General features: G+C 40.5%; 1 protein-coding gene across 2 annotated transcripts in view; it reads left to right on the top strand.

Moving 5' to 3' along the window:
* The window catches only part of LOC134227385 (uncharacterized), a 174700-nt gene that overhangs the window by 115950 nt on the left and 40567 nt on the right, over positions 1-18183 (top strand). The window lies entirely within an intron of this gene.

Genomic DNA, 18183 nt, shown 5'->3' with positions numbered 1-18183 from the left:
GAGGCGAATAAGAATTACGGTCGTAAAAGTTGTGTCGTTTTAGGAGCGGGTGGTGGAACGTGGTCAATTAGCATAAAGCAATTAAATCCTAGCTGCTCCTGCCGAGCAGAGAGCTCGCAATTGATTGATTTCGGTTGGCCGACACCAGCTGTGAAAACCCTGAGCGGTTGAGATTCCAAGAAGATCGGCGGGAACGGGGGTGGGGATGGAAATTATTTTCGCGGTGGGGTTTTATAGTTCTTCTGGCGCTTGTCGGTTGTGCTGAATGTGGCCATTGGGTACAGGGATGGATTTTTACCGGTTTCAGTGAAATTTTTTTTTGCCATTTTCCTTTATTAAAGTTTGATTGTAGACAGTTCTTAGCGATGTCCATAAGTTTTTATTTTATAATGGACAATTTAATGGTTTTATTGGTAGGGTGCCATTCAATCATTCGAGCTCGTTATAGGCCTTCTACATTCCACTCAAGGAAGGAAATTTCACTTAATTTTATAGGATTTTTAAATGAGAACAAATATTATTTCTGCATAAGTGATCTTACTTTTAAAAACCAAATAGTAAATTTAGAGCGGATTATGTGTTTAGTGTAATGCTATCAATAAAATACAAAGCGGGCAGTTTCTTTTAATTTTATTGTATGAGTCAGTAATTTTTGCAGGCAATATTTGACTCCATCCTTTTTTATCATAAATCGAAAATCAATGATTCATACTTACCTTAGTCGCTATGCTTCTAACGTCACAGAAGGAAATCTTCATATAACGAATCGTAGAAAATCCCAATCATGCCAAATTGTCGTGCTACCAACTTGAATATTTTACTGGTTGTCGTATTGTCACTGGATCGTGGAAGCCCCAACAGAAGCTGCTGGCAATGAGAGCTGCCTGCATTTTAACTACGTTTCACTGCAGCTGACTAGTAACTAGATAATAAATACATGATTACCATGCGCACACCTCACATCGATATGGGCTTCCTGTTGGCAGCGTGGCCGGCTAGTCGACAGGGGAATCCGAATCAAATCAAATCAACTATCGCGTCGTCACCGGTGGAAAAGCGTTCCACCATTATTGAGGGGGTTTCCGCAGAATATGTTTCCGAACTATGACTTTGTGGAGTTTCCGCCCCTTTTAAGTTTTACATTTTATCAAATATTGACTCAATCTAATGTCGAGTGTTGGAGACTTATCTTTTCTAAAGTTTTCTGGACAGATTTCCTGCATCACAGGTGCAAACAGCAAGCTCGATAATAAAATCGACAGTGAGTACTTGAGTGGTCGTGCCTCTAATTGTAGCAAAATAAAAACAGATACCCATAGCACATACATAGGGTTTAGTCCCTCACTAATTGTTGCATAGACAAAACCCATCAGCACTCTTATTGTTCTGAAAATCGTTGGAACTAAATGTTCAGACAACTATTATCTCTATAGAATGTAATATATTTGTTTTAGCAATGTCTTATTCTAAATTGTTTCAACTTAGAACGTCTCACAAGACGCAAAATCGAGTTGAAGATTTATAATCTTATTAAAGACAAAAGGACATAAAATGTATTCAACTATATAATCAATGTCGTTAATCTATCACAAGGTTAACGATATGAATGGATTAGACTACATGTGCAAGAATAGCTGCAAGCTCGAACATCTGGTATAATCTTTCTCAGGGGTTCCCGAGCACATCTATATGGGTACATAGGGCAACTATAAAAGATCTCCATTAGAGTGATTCAAATTTTGACTTTTTTGCCCCCCGATGCTTAAAGGATTGCATTTGCCTTTTCATTAACTCACCTAAATTTTTAGCTAATTTGGATGAAAATTGAATGAGCACGCGCGGTTTGAAGTTTGTATGAAAATTACTATGAAAACAGTAACTTTCATGGAAAACCGTTCTCCAACGCTTCCCTTTAAGCTCTAAAAATATATGGGTACATCGGCAACATGAGGAATGTTATAAGGAAGCAGGCCGTCTTTGTTGCGAAACTATTTGATGCTCGCAAGAAAAGTTATTAATGAAATACTGAATTGTGAGAAATTCAATTTAACACGTAAAATAATAACATCAATATCAATAATGAGCATTTTTGTTTTCTTCATAACTTTGCTTCTAAACGAGAAATCGCTTCGCAACAACAACTGCCTTTCAGCTTGAGAAGTATTCTGTGTAGGCATTGTTTTGATTATATTTAAATAGTTCATGGGCCACCTCACGAAACGGTCTTCCACATAAGGGTCAGTTTTCACAGTAATTTCCATACAAACTTCAAATGACGTGTGCACAGTCAAATTACATTCAAAATTGCTAAAAATTTAGGAGGATTATTAAAATGCCAAATGCAATCGTTTAAGCATTGGGGAGCAAAAAAGTCAAAATTTGAATCACTCCAATCTCCATCTTGGATAGCTGCTCACTTTAGCCCCTAACCAGCGGTAACATTTAGTTATCTTACTTACATAAGTAAAAAGTGGAGGGCTTTTGCTAGTTTTTTTTAACGGTGAGTTCAAATTTATGGGGTGGTGAGCAACCTCCACCCGTGTGAAAAAAGATAGGAGGAAAGACCAAACGCGCGCTTGTGAGGAATGCTCATGAATACCCAAGCCAGAAGGGAAAAAATCAGAGCGATTGATCGGCAATGAGTCTTGGCAGTAAGTGGTGTTTGGTGATTGATAACGACGGGCCTTCCCACCAGCGACTCTAACAACCGTGTCATAGGACTGCCACGTCATCACAGCCATCTGGTCGTAAATCTCTACTCCGGAGTTTTTCTGTTCGGCCGCCCTTTGTGGGTAAACCGGAGCCCGACCCCAGTAACATTACCACTGTTCGGCCACATTAACTCTCCTGTCATGTCGGTCGCCATTGCTGGTACCACCGCATCACCATCCGGTCACATGTCTGCTAGACCCTCGCCCGACCGGCGATCTACGACTCGACCCGAGCAACACAAGTCAGACCAAAATGGTTTCAGCAACTTCACTGTGACTTAATTTGGTCACATATGAGTTGCGGAAACTTATGCAGAATATGTACTGCTAGGGGACCACCACCAAGTCACTCGCTAGCTGCCGCTAAGGACCCATCAGCTACATTTCTGCCAAGGCACCCGTCCGCCCGTTAGTCGCATCACCGCCGTCTGTCAGGTGCCGCATCGTCCGACCGTCCGTTGTAAATCTCCAACAAAACGGTCCAACTTCCCGGCGACCGTCCTTTGCTACGCTGGTCGTCAGCCGCATCATCGACCAGCCTCCCGCCGGCCGCCTTATCATCCGGCCGCCATTAGCCTCCCCACACACACACCTAACACCCCGAGACTCGGAACAAAAAAGGCCTTTTGAGTCCACACCATACGACTGCCATGGCTAGACCAGCAGCTACGGGTTTAGGTCAGTTCCCGTCTAGAACGGAGCGGTTCCGGAGTCTTATACTAGTCTTAAAAGCTTTAGGAATACGAAAACAGACGCTCTAAGAGAAAGCCACGAGTTCTGCGATCTTTTTCCTTTTGTTTGACTACGATCTGAATATTAAGTCTTAAAATGAGGAATCGATATTCGGTTTTCTTTCAGGGAACGATGAAGTTAATCATTTTAAGCGCATCCGATTTTGTTGACTCAGATGTCAACAAAAAATACAAAAATGTAAAAAAAAACACTTCCTCGACATTTTTGGTCTTGCTTGACGTACAGACTAAAGTGGCATAATATGGTTTCAAACACACAGGCCAAACACCGCAGGTCACTTGAGTCAACCTTTGACAGTTAACTCTACAAGTACCGAGCCAAGATTTGTAACGTAAAATACCAAGCTCGCAAAAACGTGGGACGGCAACTTTGAGCACCCAGATCAGCCCTTTTTTCAACCAAATCTCTTGATTTTTTCACAGAACAATCTGTGGTTTGTCAAAAATCGACTACTGAAAACAGATAAAATTTTCAAGACCGGGAATCGATCTCCAGGAGGAATCCCTGCAGAATCTCCATGAGGAATTCCTGAAGGAACGCCAGAAGAAATTTCTGGATGAGCTTCATGAGTAATTATTGGAAGAGCTCTAAGAAGATTTTTGAAAAAACCCCGGGAAGGATTCCTGTAGGAATTCCAAAAAGATATCCTGGATGGACCCTATATAGAATCCCAAGAGGAATTCCTTGGTGAATTCAGGAGGGAATTCTGGAGGAACTCCAGTAGAAATTTCTGGTGGAGCTTTAAGAAGATTTTTTTGAGAACTTCCTAAACGATTTCCTTAAAGAACTACAACAAGGCATTCTTAAAATAGCTCCAGGAGAAATTCCTTGGGGAATTCAGAATGAATTTCTGGGGCAATTCAAAATGAACTCTTGGGGGAATTCTGACTGAATTCCTGGGGGAACTCTAAATAAACTCTTGAGGTAATCCAGAATGAATTCCTTGGGGAATCCAGAATGAATTACTAGAGAATTTAGAATGAATTCCTGGCGAATTCAGAATGAATTCCTGGGGGAATTCAGAATGAATTCCTGGGGAATTCAGAATGAATTCTGGGAATTCAGAATGAATTCCTGGGGAATTCAGAATGAATTCCTGGGAATTCAGAATGAATTCCTGGGGAATTCAGAATGAATTCTGGGAATTCAGAATGAATTCCTGAAATTCAGAATTCTTGGGGAATTCAGAATGAATTCCTGGGAATTCAGAATGAATTCCTGAATTCAGAATGAATTCTGGGAATTCAGAATGAATTCCTGGGAATTCAGAATGAATTCCTGGGGAATTCAGAATGAATTCTGGGGAATTCAGAATGAATTCCTGGGGAATTCAGAATGAATTCCTGGAGAATTCAGAATGAATTCCTGGGAATTCAGAATGAATTCCTGGGGAATTCAGAATGAATTCCTGGAATTCAGAATGAATTCTGGGAATTCAGAATGAATTCCTGGGGAATTCAGAATGAATTCCTGGGAATTCAGAATGAATTCTGGGAATTCAGAATGAATTCCTGGGAATTCAGAATGAATTCCTGGGGAATTCAGAATGAATTCCTGGGAATTCAGAATGAATTCTGGGAATTCAGAATGAATTCCTGGGGAATTCAGAATGAATTCCTGGGAATTCAGAATGAATTCTGGGAATTCAGAATGAATTCCTGGGAATTCAGAATGAATTCTGGGAATTCAGAATGAATTCCTGGAATTCAGAATGAATTCCTGGGAATTCAGAAAGAATTCCTGGGGAATTCAGAATGAATTCCTGGGGAATTCAGAATGAATTCCTGGGGGAATTAGGAATGAATTCTTGGAGGAATCCAGAATGAATTTCTAGGGAAATTAAGAATGAATATCTGGGAAAATTCAGAATTATTTCCTGGGAAAATTCAGAATGAATTCCTGGAGAATTTCAGAGTGAATTCCTGGATAAATTCAGAATGAATTTCTGGGGGGATTTAGAAATATTTTTGACTAATTTCAGAGTGAAATCCTGGGGAAATTCAGAAGGAATTTTTGGGGGAATTCAGAATGAATTTCTGGGTACTTTCATAATGAATTCCTGGGAAAATTCAGGATGCATTCTAGGAATTCTTCTTGGATCTCCTCCAGGATTCCTTCCTGGAGTTTCTTTAAAAATTACTCTTGGAGCTCCTCCAAAAAATTACTCCTGTAGATCCTCCTGTAGTTTTTCTGAATATTTCTCCTTTGGTTTTTCAAAACTTTATCCAGGGTATCCTTGTGAAGTTCTTTCTGGATGATTTCTTGGAGTTCCTTCAGGCATTCTACCTGGGGCTCCTCCAGAAATTCTTGGAATAACTCACGTCGGTTACAACTTTTAGTGACAAATGTGAGAAAAAAATCATTCGGCAGCGATATTTTAAATTTGGAAAATTCCCGGAGCAATTTCAGGAGGAAATCAAAAAGGATATGCTTGTGGAACTTCAGGATGGATTCCTAGAAGAGCTTCAGGAGACATTCCTTCAGGGTCTCGAGGAGAAATTTCTGATGGAACCAAAGAAGGAACCCCCGGAGAAGTTTCAGGATAAATTTTTGAAGGAACTCTCAAAAATATCTGGGTGAAGTTATCGTAGGAACACCAGGAGGAATTTCTGGTGGAATTTGTGAAGTAATTCTTGGTAGAATTTCATGACACATTTGTGGAAGAACTAATACATAAACGATATAAACGGGCGCGAAATAGATAAAACTCGATTTTCCGGAGGAAAAGCGCCAGCAGGAAGATCGAGACCGTGAAGAAACGTATATAAAACACGAAAGTTCTATGAGAAGTTGAACCATTCACGCAAGGACCACGTGCCACAGCCTGATATGTGTAAGGACATGAACGGGAATCTTCTTACGAACGAGCGTGAGGTGATCCAAAGGTGGCGGCAGCACTACGAATAACACCTGAATGGCGATGTGGCAGACGAAGATGGCGGTATGGTGATGGACCTGGGAGAACGCGCGCAGGACATAATTTTACCAGCTCCGGATCTCCAGGAAATACGGGAGGAGATTGGCCGCCTGAAGCACAACAAAGCCTCTGAGGTTGACCAACTACCAGGAGAGCTATTTAAGCACGATGGTAAGGCACTGGCTAAAGCGTTGCACTGGGTCATTACCAAGATTTGGGAGGAGGAAGTTTTGCCGCAGGAGTGGATGGAAGGTGTCGTGTGTCCTATCTACAAAAAGTGCGATAAGCTGGATTGTAGCAACTATCGCGCAATCACATTGCTGAACGCCGCCTACAAGGTACTCTCCAAAATTTTATGTCGTCGACTAGCACCAATTGCAAGGGAGTTCGTGGGGCAGTACCAGGCGGGTTTTATGGGCGAACGCTCCACCACGGACCAGGTGTTCGCCATCCGCCTTCTTCTTATTGGCATTACATCCCCACACTGGGACAGAGCCGCCTCGCAGCTTAGTGTTCATTAAGCAATTCCACAGTTATTAACTGCGAGGTTTCTAAGCCAGGTTACCATTTTTGCATTCGTATTATCATGAGGCTAGCACGATGATACTTTTATGCCCAGGGAAGTCGAGACAATTTCCAATCCGAGAATTGCCTAGACCGGCACCGGGAATCGAACCCAGCCACCCTCAGCATGGTCTTGCTTTGTAGCCGCGCGTCTTATTGCACGGCTAAGGAGGGCGCCATCCTCCAAGTACTGCAGAAATGCCGCGAATACAACGTGCCCACACATCATCTGTTCATCGACTTCAAAGCTGCATATGATACAATCGATCGGGACTAGCTATGGCAGCTAATGCACGAACACGGATTTCCGGATAAACTGACACGGTTGATCAAAGCGACGATGGATCGGGTGATGTGCGTAGTTCGAGTTTCAGGGCATTCTCGAGTCCCTTCGAAACCCGCAGAGGGTTACGGCAAGGTGATGGTCTTTCGTGTCTGCTATTCAACATCGCTTTGGAAGGGGTAATACGAAGAGCAGGGATTAACACGAGTGGTACAATTTTCAATAAGTCCGTCCATCTATTTGGCTTCGCCGACGACATAGATATTATGGCACGTAACTTTGAGAAGATGGAGGAAGCCTACATCAGAATGAAGAGGGAAGCTAAGCGGATCGGACTAGTCATCAACACGTCGAAGACAAAGTACATGATAGCAAGAGGTTCAAGAGAAGACAATGTGAGCCACCCACCTCGAGTTTGCATCGATGGTGACGAAATCGAGGTGGTAGAAGAATTTGTGTACTTGGGCTCACTGGTGACTGCCGAAAATGATACCAGCAGAGAAATTCGGAGACGCATAGTGGCTGGGAATCGTACGTACTTTGAAATCCACAGTCCACATAGAGTTCGCCGCCGTACCAAACTGACAATCTACAAAACGCTCATTAGACCAGTAGTCCTCTAGGGACACGAGACCTGGACGATGCTCGTGGAGGACCAACGCGCACTCGGAGTTTTCGAAAGGAAAGTGCTGCGTACCATCTATGGTGGGGTGCAGATGGCGGACGGTACGTGGAGGAGGCGAATGAATCACGAGTTACGCATGAGCTGCTGGGAGAACCATCCATCGTTCATTCCGCGAAAATTGGAAGACTGCGGTGGGCCGTGCACGTAGCCAGAATGTCGACAACGAACTGACGGGTACAAGAAGGCGAGGTGCGCAGCGGGCAAGGTGGAACGATCAGGTGGAAGATAACTTGCGAACCCTCCGTAGACTGCGTGGTTGGCGACGTATAGCCATGGACCGCACAGTGTTTTCTAACCCAGGAATTCGTGATCGAAAATGTTTTGACCACGAAAAGTTGATTTTAGAGTCTCAGTGACTTCGGAGAAAAGTTTCAGAATGTTAAGCTCTATATTCTGGAAAAAATTTTGTTTGACTTATCCCCCTAAAAGTGAGATGGAAATTCTCTTTCCTTCAATTATAAAGATACATCATTGGTGTCTTAGAGAAAGTTGTAGAAAAAGTTTCTAGGAAAAATTTTGCTATATAAATTTTATTTCTATCTGCTATAGAAGTCGAGATATGGGTCGTTATTTATGAACGACCACCAAAAAACAGGTTTTTCACGATACTTTCGTCAATATATTTTTTAGATTTTTCAAATGTTCTACAAAGATGTCCGTCGCGATAAAAAACATGAACCTTTCGAAGACAGTTTCTTCTCATTTTCAATATTGACGAAGTTATTGACGATTTTCGGTTCAAAAATGAGCATTTTGACATTAACTGCATACATGTAGGGGCAAAATGGGGCAGAATTTTATTTAGGTAATTGAAAGTATAACTTATGCTCTAATGGTTGCATTGCAACGTATATGTGACTTAGCTTTCCGTAAGTACCGTATGGATATGTTTTCTTCTTCTTCTTGTTATATATAAAAAATGAATTGGTCTGTATTCCGCATAACTAAGAAACGGCTGGGTTCAAATTTCTTCATCACAATTTCCGATGGGCTTACATAATATTTTCTTATGTAAAAGTCACGACTTAAACTGAAAAAATATGAAAAATTCAAATTAGAATTTGTATGGGTATTTTGTATAGGCATATCACAACACGCATTCTCACCTACTGTGCAAGACAACGTCTGCCGGGTCATCTAGTTCATGATAATAACACTTACGCCAGGCCTATGTCTTGTTTTAATGTCTAAATTTTGAAAATGATTATCGAATCGACGGATATTTTACAGAGAAACACCAATATATCAGAATATTTGTATTTCCAGAGAATTCTAAATAAAAAGAAATAAACTAAAACTTTTGGAACACTTTTCTGTTAACCTGTTTTGCAATATTGTGATGTTTTAGACGTAGCAAACCGGCTTTTTATTATTCCGGGATATTTCGAAAAGTAAATAGGTAAAACAAGTACCTTCGAATTGCTTTCATAAAATTATATTTAAACTTATGATGTTTGAGGCGTCGCTAACCATAGTTTCCATTCAAAAAAGATTACTGATTTACCCGATACTCCATTTCCTCTCATCAGCATTCCTGGCTATATGGTGATTTCTAAAATAATACAATTTGCCCAAATACACTGGGGTCGCTTTTTACGTGACTTTTTGATGTTTTTTTTTTTTAATTACGCGTTGTTTCTTCCCGCGGAATTTGAAATTCATGTCAGTTCTGTAAAACATCCATCCATAATCATTTAGAAAATTTTGTATTTGGCTAAATCATAGGTCTGGCGTAAGTGTAAAGACTAAAGATGACCCTGCAGACGTTGTCCTGCACAGTAGGCGAGAATGCGATCTACCTTTTTAAAATTTCCATACAAATTTTATTTTCAATTTTTCATATTTTTTTCCAATTTTGGTCGAGATTCTTACATGAGAAAATATTCTGTAAATCCGTCGGACATGTTGATAAACAAATTTGCTGAAGAAATGAAGAAGAAAATCTATCCAGCCGTTTCTTAGTTATGCACAATACATACCAATTCATTTTTATATATAACAAGAAGAAGAAGAAAAGATGTTCATACGGCACTTATGTCAAGCTATGTCACATATATGTTGCAATGCAACCATTAGAGCAATAGCTATACTTTCAATTACCTAAATAAAATTCTGCCCCATTTTGCCTCTGCATGTATGCAGTTAATGTCAAAATGCTCATTTTTGAACCGAAAATCGTCAATAACTTCGTCAATATTGAAAATAAGAAGAAACTGTCTTCGAAAGGTTCATGTTTTCTATCGCGATGGACATCTTTGTAGAACATTTGAAAAATCTAAAAAATATATTGACGAAAGTATCGTGAAAAACCTGTTTTTTGATGGTCTTTCATAAATAACGGCCTATATCTCGACTTCTATAGCAGATAGAAATAAAATTTATAAAATATTTGTGATGGCATATATCGCACGACTTTCCTTCTGCCAAGCTCCCGTATGAAGGGGGAGGGAAGAATATCAGTGTGGAAGCTGATATATCTCCACTTATAAACCACCTTCCTTTTGCCAGTGGAGATATATCAGCTTCCACACTGATATTCTTCCCTCCCCCTTCATACGGGAGCTTGGCAGAAGGAAGGTCGTGTGATATGTGCCATCACAAATATTGCCCTCCGCTCGCTTTCAAATCGACTTCTATAAAAACATTCTTCATGCCTGCCGTATCCTAACGGAACTATCAATTCTATACTTTCGCCTCTAATGCTATCATGAACATGTACGTCCAAGTTTGGAAGATGATATTAGCATTTCCATATCATTGTAAAATTTATATAGCAAATTTTTTCCTAGAAACTTTTTCTACAACTTTCTCTAAGACACCAATGATGTATCTTTACAGAATATGGAGCTTAGCATACTGAAACTTTTCTCCGAAGTCACTGAGACTCTAAAATCAACTTTTCATGGCCAAAACATTTTCGATCACGAATTCCTGGGTTAGAAAACACTGTGGACCGAGCCGAATGGAGAAGACTCTTATATACCGCACAGCCCACTTCGACCTTAGTCTGAATAAATATAAATAATAGAATTCCACTAGTAACGGAGTTATAGCACTAGTTGCTGTAACTCAAACTAAATGATTGCAATTTTGTTATCATTTAGTCTAACTCCGTTACTAATGGAATTCAAATAGGCAGAGTTGTAGAAAAACCTTCACACTAGAAGTCCACCATACAACACATTTTGAAATTCAGCATCTGGAATGAGTTATTGACAAACTACTAAATGATCGAACACAAATTACTAAATGATCGATAACATCCCTGGATAGTATTACAACACTGATATTGTAGGAACATTACAAATTTTTAATCACATATTTATCTTCTTCTTCTATATCCATAAAAATGAATTTCTGTCTGTCTGAACCTTATAGACTCGGAAATCACTGAACCGATCAGCGTGAAAATTTGTATACAGAGGTTTTTGGGGCCAGAGAAGGTTTGAGATTTTTCCCCGCTTTGGGAAGCCCTCCTTTCCATACAAATGAAACACCAATTTCTTCATAACTCGAGATCTAATCAGAGAATAAATCAATTTTAGGCGAAACGAAGTTCGTCGGGTCTGCTAGTTGAAAAATAAAAATTAAAATTAAGTGTTAGGGTAAAACGTCCTATCGTTGTGGTATGCCCTAATGTTGCGGTAGTGTTAAAATAGTCCATTCTGGATATAATACCATTGAAAACAATGGTGAGTACGCTAAAACTCTTCGGATTAACGACTAGAACAGCTTTTGTTTGACAAAATTCCGTTCAAAATGATGAAAAATCAACATTTTTCGTTAAAAAATTGAATCCTTTGAGCCTATTATTGCGGTAGTGCTAAGGTCCTATTGTTGCGGTATCGCTCCCCATAAGAATTACATGCAATACCGCAACAATAGGACTGACCTTCAAAAAATATCGCAACGATAGGCAACTGCGTCCTATTATTGCGGTAGTTTGTTTTTATTGTGATAAAAACAAAACAGCATAAGTACAGCACAATTGACGTAATATTTACAAAACTATAGTTAACGAGCATCCTATTCAACTACTACAATGTGGAAATCGACCAACAGGTAATTTTTGAAAAAAAATTGTAATCAATTATGTTTTGACACGGTGCTCAATCCCTCCATAATAGGTCGTTTTACCCCTTAACAATTCATCATTTAAGTGGAAGATTTTTTCAAAATAAAATATAAAACTTCTACAAAATGTTTTCTTGAAACAGTTGAAAAAAAGTTCCCCAAGCCAAAAAATCCATTACCGGAAGCGAATTTTCGAGCATAAGACACTGAATTTAATTTACACGTCACGAGGTGAAAACAAGTGAAACTTATCTTTACGTCATGGCGTGTAATTTTTTCGTCCTTGTAGTCGTGTAAGACGTGAAAAGACGTAAATTTACGTCAATCGAACCGCTCCTTTTATGTGCATCCAATCATATGTAATGTTTGTCCCCCAGTGGCCCACTTAGCATACAAGTAGATAGCCATTAGGAGCAACCACCTTAACTGCTACCAACCACTCACCAAGCTTCTTCAACCCACCACCAGAAGCTGCAGGATATGGAGTTGGGAGCGGCCATGATGGGTTGCACAGATGGGTGGTACGAAACAGGGATGAAGACTGGAAAAGTCGATGACCGGAGATGGGGGTCATGAACCTTGGGCCTGAAAATCGTGTAATAGCTCGTTCACTTACCCGGCAATCGTGAACGAGTTAAGAAGTGTAAAGAGACTAGTCAAGGAGATCGTTTATTTTTCGGAAACCAATATTGAAAGCCATAAGACAAGGATATTAGGACCCCGTTGTTCTACCGTGGATTCCATCGTTGCTGTCTCGTGCTTTTCAACGCTGTGTTTGTGCCCAATTTCCCGTGAAGCCCTGCGCCGTCCTAGAGCCCCCTCGCCGGGTAGATTCTGGCACCGTTGTTGGCCGAAGACCGATCCGACAACACATCGGTAGCCTAGGACGCGCAACTGGATCATCAGCTATCCGCCGACGATCTCTCGGCTCAACATAAGAGGTGGTTGGAAAGAAGAAGGGTCCCCATCAGTTAAGGTTAGGGGTCGTACACTAATTACGTAAGCAATTATTGGGGGAGGGGGGTCGGCCATTTTCTTACGCTTCATACAAATAAAAATTGATTTGTATGGGAAAAATCTTACATGGGGGGAGGGGGGTTGAGAAACCCAGAAAAATTTCTTACGTAATTAGTGTACGGCCCCTTAGCTAGTTAGTAAGAAAGTGGGAGGAAACTGAAGAGAAGAAGGAGTGGAGCCAATAAAATTGTTAAAAACGTTGAAAGTGCTGGTAGGTTTTCCTTAATTTCGAGTGCGAAGATTCCCTGTTCCGCGGTAAACTTACGAGAGTGTGCCGACCCTGAGGCAGTTGATTCGGGGAGTTTCGGAAGTGCTCCCGCTTGGCTAGACCGGCAATTACAGTAATTTTACATGATTTTTTTGAAATGTGCAGTTTTTATGCCTCTCATATAATAGTATTTTTAATATACAGTACCTAACATAAAATTTCTTGTCTTTCTTTCAGGTAAGCATATAAATCTGCAACCTAGGATAAAAAGGTTTGTATCACGTGACAAAACTACAGAAATATGAAAGTCAAGCCAAGTCGAGTCAAGTACAAGACACTCACAGTTGAGGTCGAAATACGTATCTGCGTAAGATAACTAAACGTAGTGGAATTAAATGGAGAGTACATAACTCGTCTTAGACGGTTGAATACATTCCACTAAAAAGAGCTTAAAATATTGTTTCTACAAAAATATGAATCAACTGAATATTAATTTATTCAAAGATGTGTATCGCTGAATATTCCCCTATTGGTGTTACTCTTTGTTGCTGAGCTGTCTAAGCATCGGATTCCAGATCAATGTAGATTTTATTAGGATCAAACTTATAGGAATCAAAACTAAGTTTTCTATGTGTCCTAGATATCGACCCAATCACCCAATTAAATTCAAATCCAATCACCCAAGGTACATAATGCGCCTAGATGCATTTTGAACCGAATACGAGCCAAGGGCAATGATTCCTTCTTTTCATTGTTAAACCGACTAGGAGAAAGCAAAGATTAACGAACATTGGCGTAAATAAGAAAGGGGCTAAGTCCTCCCTAGAAAAAAATTAGCCCCCCTAGAATTTGAAAAGTTAGTACGCAGTGATATCAATTTTCAACATTAAGCGCTATTTGGCGTTCGGTGGCTCATGCGCATGTATTGCGCTTTGCTCCGGTTGTAACAAGCGCGATCTTCAATAGTTTACAGTAGCCATCGAGCAAGTGAGTACAGAGTGCTGCGCTTCCGTTCGGTCATCCAAAACGCGATTCTCCTCAGTTTTTATATGTCACCGGGCGTGTATGTTTTAACTTTTTACTCGTATTAGTTTAATTTCCCATCCCATAGATCGCATCGCTTACCGAAGTGAATCCAGATAAATTATCTTTTGAAACTAAAACGATATCCTAGTCAATCGTGGAGATGCAGAGGAATACTCGGTCTCTAGTAGCAACGAGAGTCGGACTAACAATCTTTCCCTTCATATATGACCGTAAGGACGTGGATGGCACATTTATTTACTTTAAATATTTGAGCTCTCGAAACGTGTACAATGAGAATGGGTAGCTAATCCCAAGCACCATTTATTGTGTTCTCTGTACAAGTTTTGTACGCAAGTTCATTCAATCACGGATTAACAACTACGAATTGTGTTAGAATAATGCTCATGCTGCTCAGTGATATCAATTTTCAACATATAGTATAATGAATTACTGAAAAAGTTTGAAGACTGAATAGTTCAGCCTATCATAATGAAACGGGTGGAAGACAAATGAGCTTGTTTCTCATTCCTGGTAAAGATTCCTGTGTGCTAGTGAAATTGCACTTGCTGTTAATTATGAAAAGGCAATATCTAATTAATGTGAAAGCCTCAAAGTAAGTTTCATATGAACAACAACGGAGAGCCACCAAAATATCAATCAAAGCAATCGTGGTACCAAGTGGTACTTCTCCAGCAGTCAAAAATATGTAGTCAACCATCACGTGACAGTTTATCAGCAGAATTCCGATTGCCTTGCAGCATTATAATCTCCACAATCTCCATCAGCGTTCGAGATGGATTCTCATCAGAATCCGAGAAGAATTCTCATTGAAACCTCTGAAGAATTCCTTTCAGAATCATTGAAGTAATACAAACGTAATCCAGAATAATTCACATTGGATTCGTTTTGGTGTCGTTGAGGGATACCCTTCATAATCCATGGAGAATTTTCTTCAGAATCTCGCGTTGATTTTCTTCGGAATGCATCCGAAGTCGTTCGAAGATTTGTTTCGGAATCATTTGGAGTTTTGCTTCGGAATTTCTTGACGATTTGTTTCAGAATACTTCGATGGTTTGCTTCGGAATCCCTTGAATATTTATTACGGAGTCTCTCGACGTTTTGCCTCGAAATGCCTCAATGATTTACTTAGGAACCCAACTGATGATTTGCTCCAAAATCCCTCGACGAATTGCTTCACAATCATTCGACAATTCGCTTCAGAATACATCGACGGTTTGCTTCGGAATTCCTCGTAGATGTATTTCATACTCCCTCGACGATTTACTTCGGAATCATTCGACGATTTGCTTCGGAATCCCTTAAAAATTTGGTTTGGAATCCTTCAACGATTGGTTTCAACATCTCTGGAGGATTCCTTTTGGAGGATACTTTACGGAATCCCTGGAGGATTAATTCGGAGTCCCTCGATGATTTACTTCTGGATCGTTCTACAGATTGCTTCGAAATCCATCAACAATTTGCTTCTGCATTCCTGGAACATTGCCTACGAAAGCCCTGGAACATTGACTTTGGAATTCCTGGAGGTGGAATCTCCAGAAGATTCTCATTGGAATCTATGAAATATTTCCGTCCGATTCTCTGGAACATGTAATTATTGGGTAAGTATCCCTTGAGCAGTACAGAGACTCCCTGAATCAAACGGCCTCAGGGTCGGCACGCTCACCTCCAGAAACTCGCGGACAGGTACTTCTCGCACTCACACAGTATTTCTACAACAGGACTCTTTATTCGGCTTCTATTTTTTCTTATCCCTTCGTAACACTCCCTAACCCCTTTTCTTCACACTTCCTTATTCGCTACTCTAACCTTTACTTCGGGGCCCCTACTTCCTTCCACAGCTCCACCACTCCTTCCTTTTCTCCACCACTGCTTCCTCTGCTCCAATCTGCTTCCAAGGCTTCAATGGCGGCTAATTCCAGAAAGCCGGCGCCAAGCGATGGCGACACAATGTCTTCCGGGGTGGCTTGGGAGTCCACGCGCACACTCGACCTGCCAATTGGTCTTCGGCGGGTACGATGCCGGTTTTAGTCGAGGATGGTGCACGACGGCTTACGTATGACCTCCATATTTGAAACGGCTTGCTTCGGGATTCTTATTCAAAAAACGGCGGGGTTCTGATAATTTGGGAAATATAGAAATCAGGTTTCGTCCCTCGGTCAGTGACCTTCCATGTAGTTCAATGGCCACATTACGCCACCCTCTTTGGCCGACCAAAAGGCTTTTAATCGGTCTTCTGGTGGTGGGACACTGTAGTTCGGTGAGTGGTTGACTGCGTAGGGTGGTGGTAGAGCTCAATTTAGGACCTAGCCTACTACAGGGGGCTGACTGGGAAAAACCTACACTGAGACACGAGTATTACCTGCATTTTCAACATTTATTCCACGAAATACACTACACTAAACACGGATTTCTCGGTAACATTCTCGATAACATAACCAACACGTACAAACTGCCCAAGTAACCATTCTTCCTCTTCTTTCTGGTGCTCACTTTGTTCAGTGAGCTGCTGGATGGCACACCAAGTAACCATTAAGCAATTAAGAATGGCTTTAATTCGGTTCTATAGTTTTATTTAGAACATGGTCAACATAAAGTCACTAGATATAAAGTCTGGCGGAGTGAAAACCGAGAGAGATTCCAATAAGAAAAATGTTTGTTAGATTTTGGCAGCCCATGAAAAAGTTCAAGCTCTCGTACGGTTATTAGCTTTTATAAGTTCACAAAGCAAAAACACTATTTCCTCATTTTATTCGCGAAAAATCAAATAGATTGTTGTTCAAATTCCTTTACCTTTTTTTTGGATTTTGTAGCTTTTTATATTTTTGGAATAATTTTCCAATATGTTTATCGGCACTATCTCAATACTCTCCATTGCTTCAAGCCCATTTGAAGCGTCATGTTCGATTGGATCCCGCAAATGACAGTTCGATTGGTGACCTGTCAGTGTCTTCGCCAGACTTTATATCTAGTGACTTTAGGTCAACAATACTATTAAGGCTTCCCCAGACCTAAGCGATTTCATCGCCGCGACGGCGACAACTAGTCGCCGTGATCCTATCGTTGGGTCGCTGCAGGCAATGTTTTATTTACATTTCCATACCAACGGCGACAGAGTTGCTGTCTCCAAGCGATAGAATCGCGTCGCGACTGTCGCGTCGCGTGTGTTTGGGGGAACCTTTAAGCCCTAAATTACACATTAGTGCTGCTCAAAAGCCGCTTTTGGCGAATTATTCGGCTGATATACTGCTTGTCCCTACCTATTTTTCGTATACGCCTATGACAAATATGTCAAAATTTTTAGACGAGTGGGAATGGAACGAAAAATATTTATTTACAATTTAATTCGTTCTTTCTTTTTGCCTTTCTCGTACAACAAAGTTGTACCAGAAGGCTATAATTTCACTCCAAAAGCCAAATTTTGATAGAAGGCTCGGAGACCCATAGTGTTATATACCAATCGACTCAGCTCGAAAAACTGAGCACATGTCTGACTGTGTGTGTGTGTGTGTGTGTGTGTAGCCCCAGGAATTTTTATTGTTAAACACGTTTCATATAGAAGGACTTGACCGATTCGAGTGCAACTAGTTTCATTCGACGGAGAAACTTTCCTAGTTGGACACTATTGTTTTGTTTGCTAATATCTCATGCGGTTTAAATAATATTTCTATTTTTCTTTATCAAATACGCTGTGTACATGCACATTTTAAATCATTAATCAATTTAGCCGTGACGCAATCCATTACTCTCATAGTTGAGTTATTTTTAAGCAGCGTGATATAATCGCATCAAAGCTATGAACCGCCTAAATGTAGGCAATTTACGTTGCATTTACCATACTAATTCGAATTCAACACGTTGAATCGAGAAAGGCATAATCACCACTGGTGGATAAATTTGGGTTTTTCTTCCCATATTCGATATTTT

The sequence above is a fragment of the Armigeres subalbatus genome, chromosome 3, assembly GCF_024139115.2.
Source record: "Armigeres subalbatus isolate Guangzhou_Male chromosome 3, GZ_Asu_2, whole genome shotgun sequence".
NCBI lineage: Eukaryota > Metazoa > Arthropoda > Insecta > Diptera > Culicidae > Armigeres > Armigeres subalbatus.
This window is presented reverse-complemented; position numbering and strand designations above follow the sequence as displayed.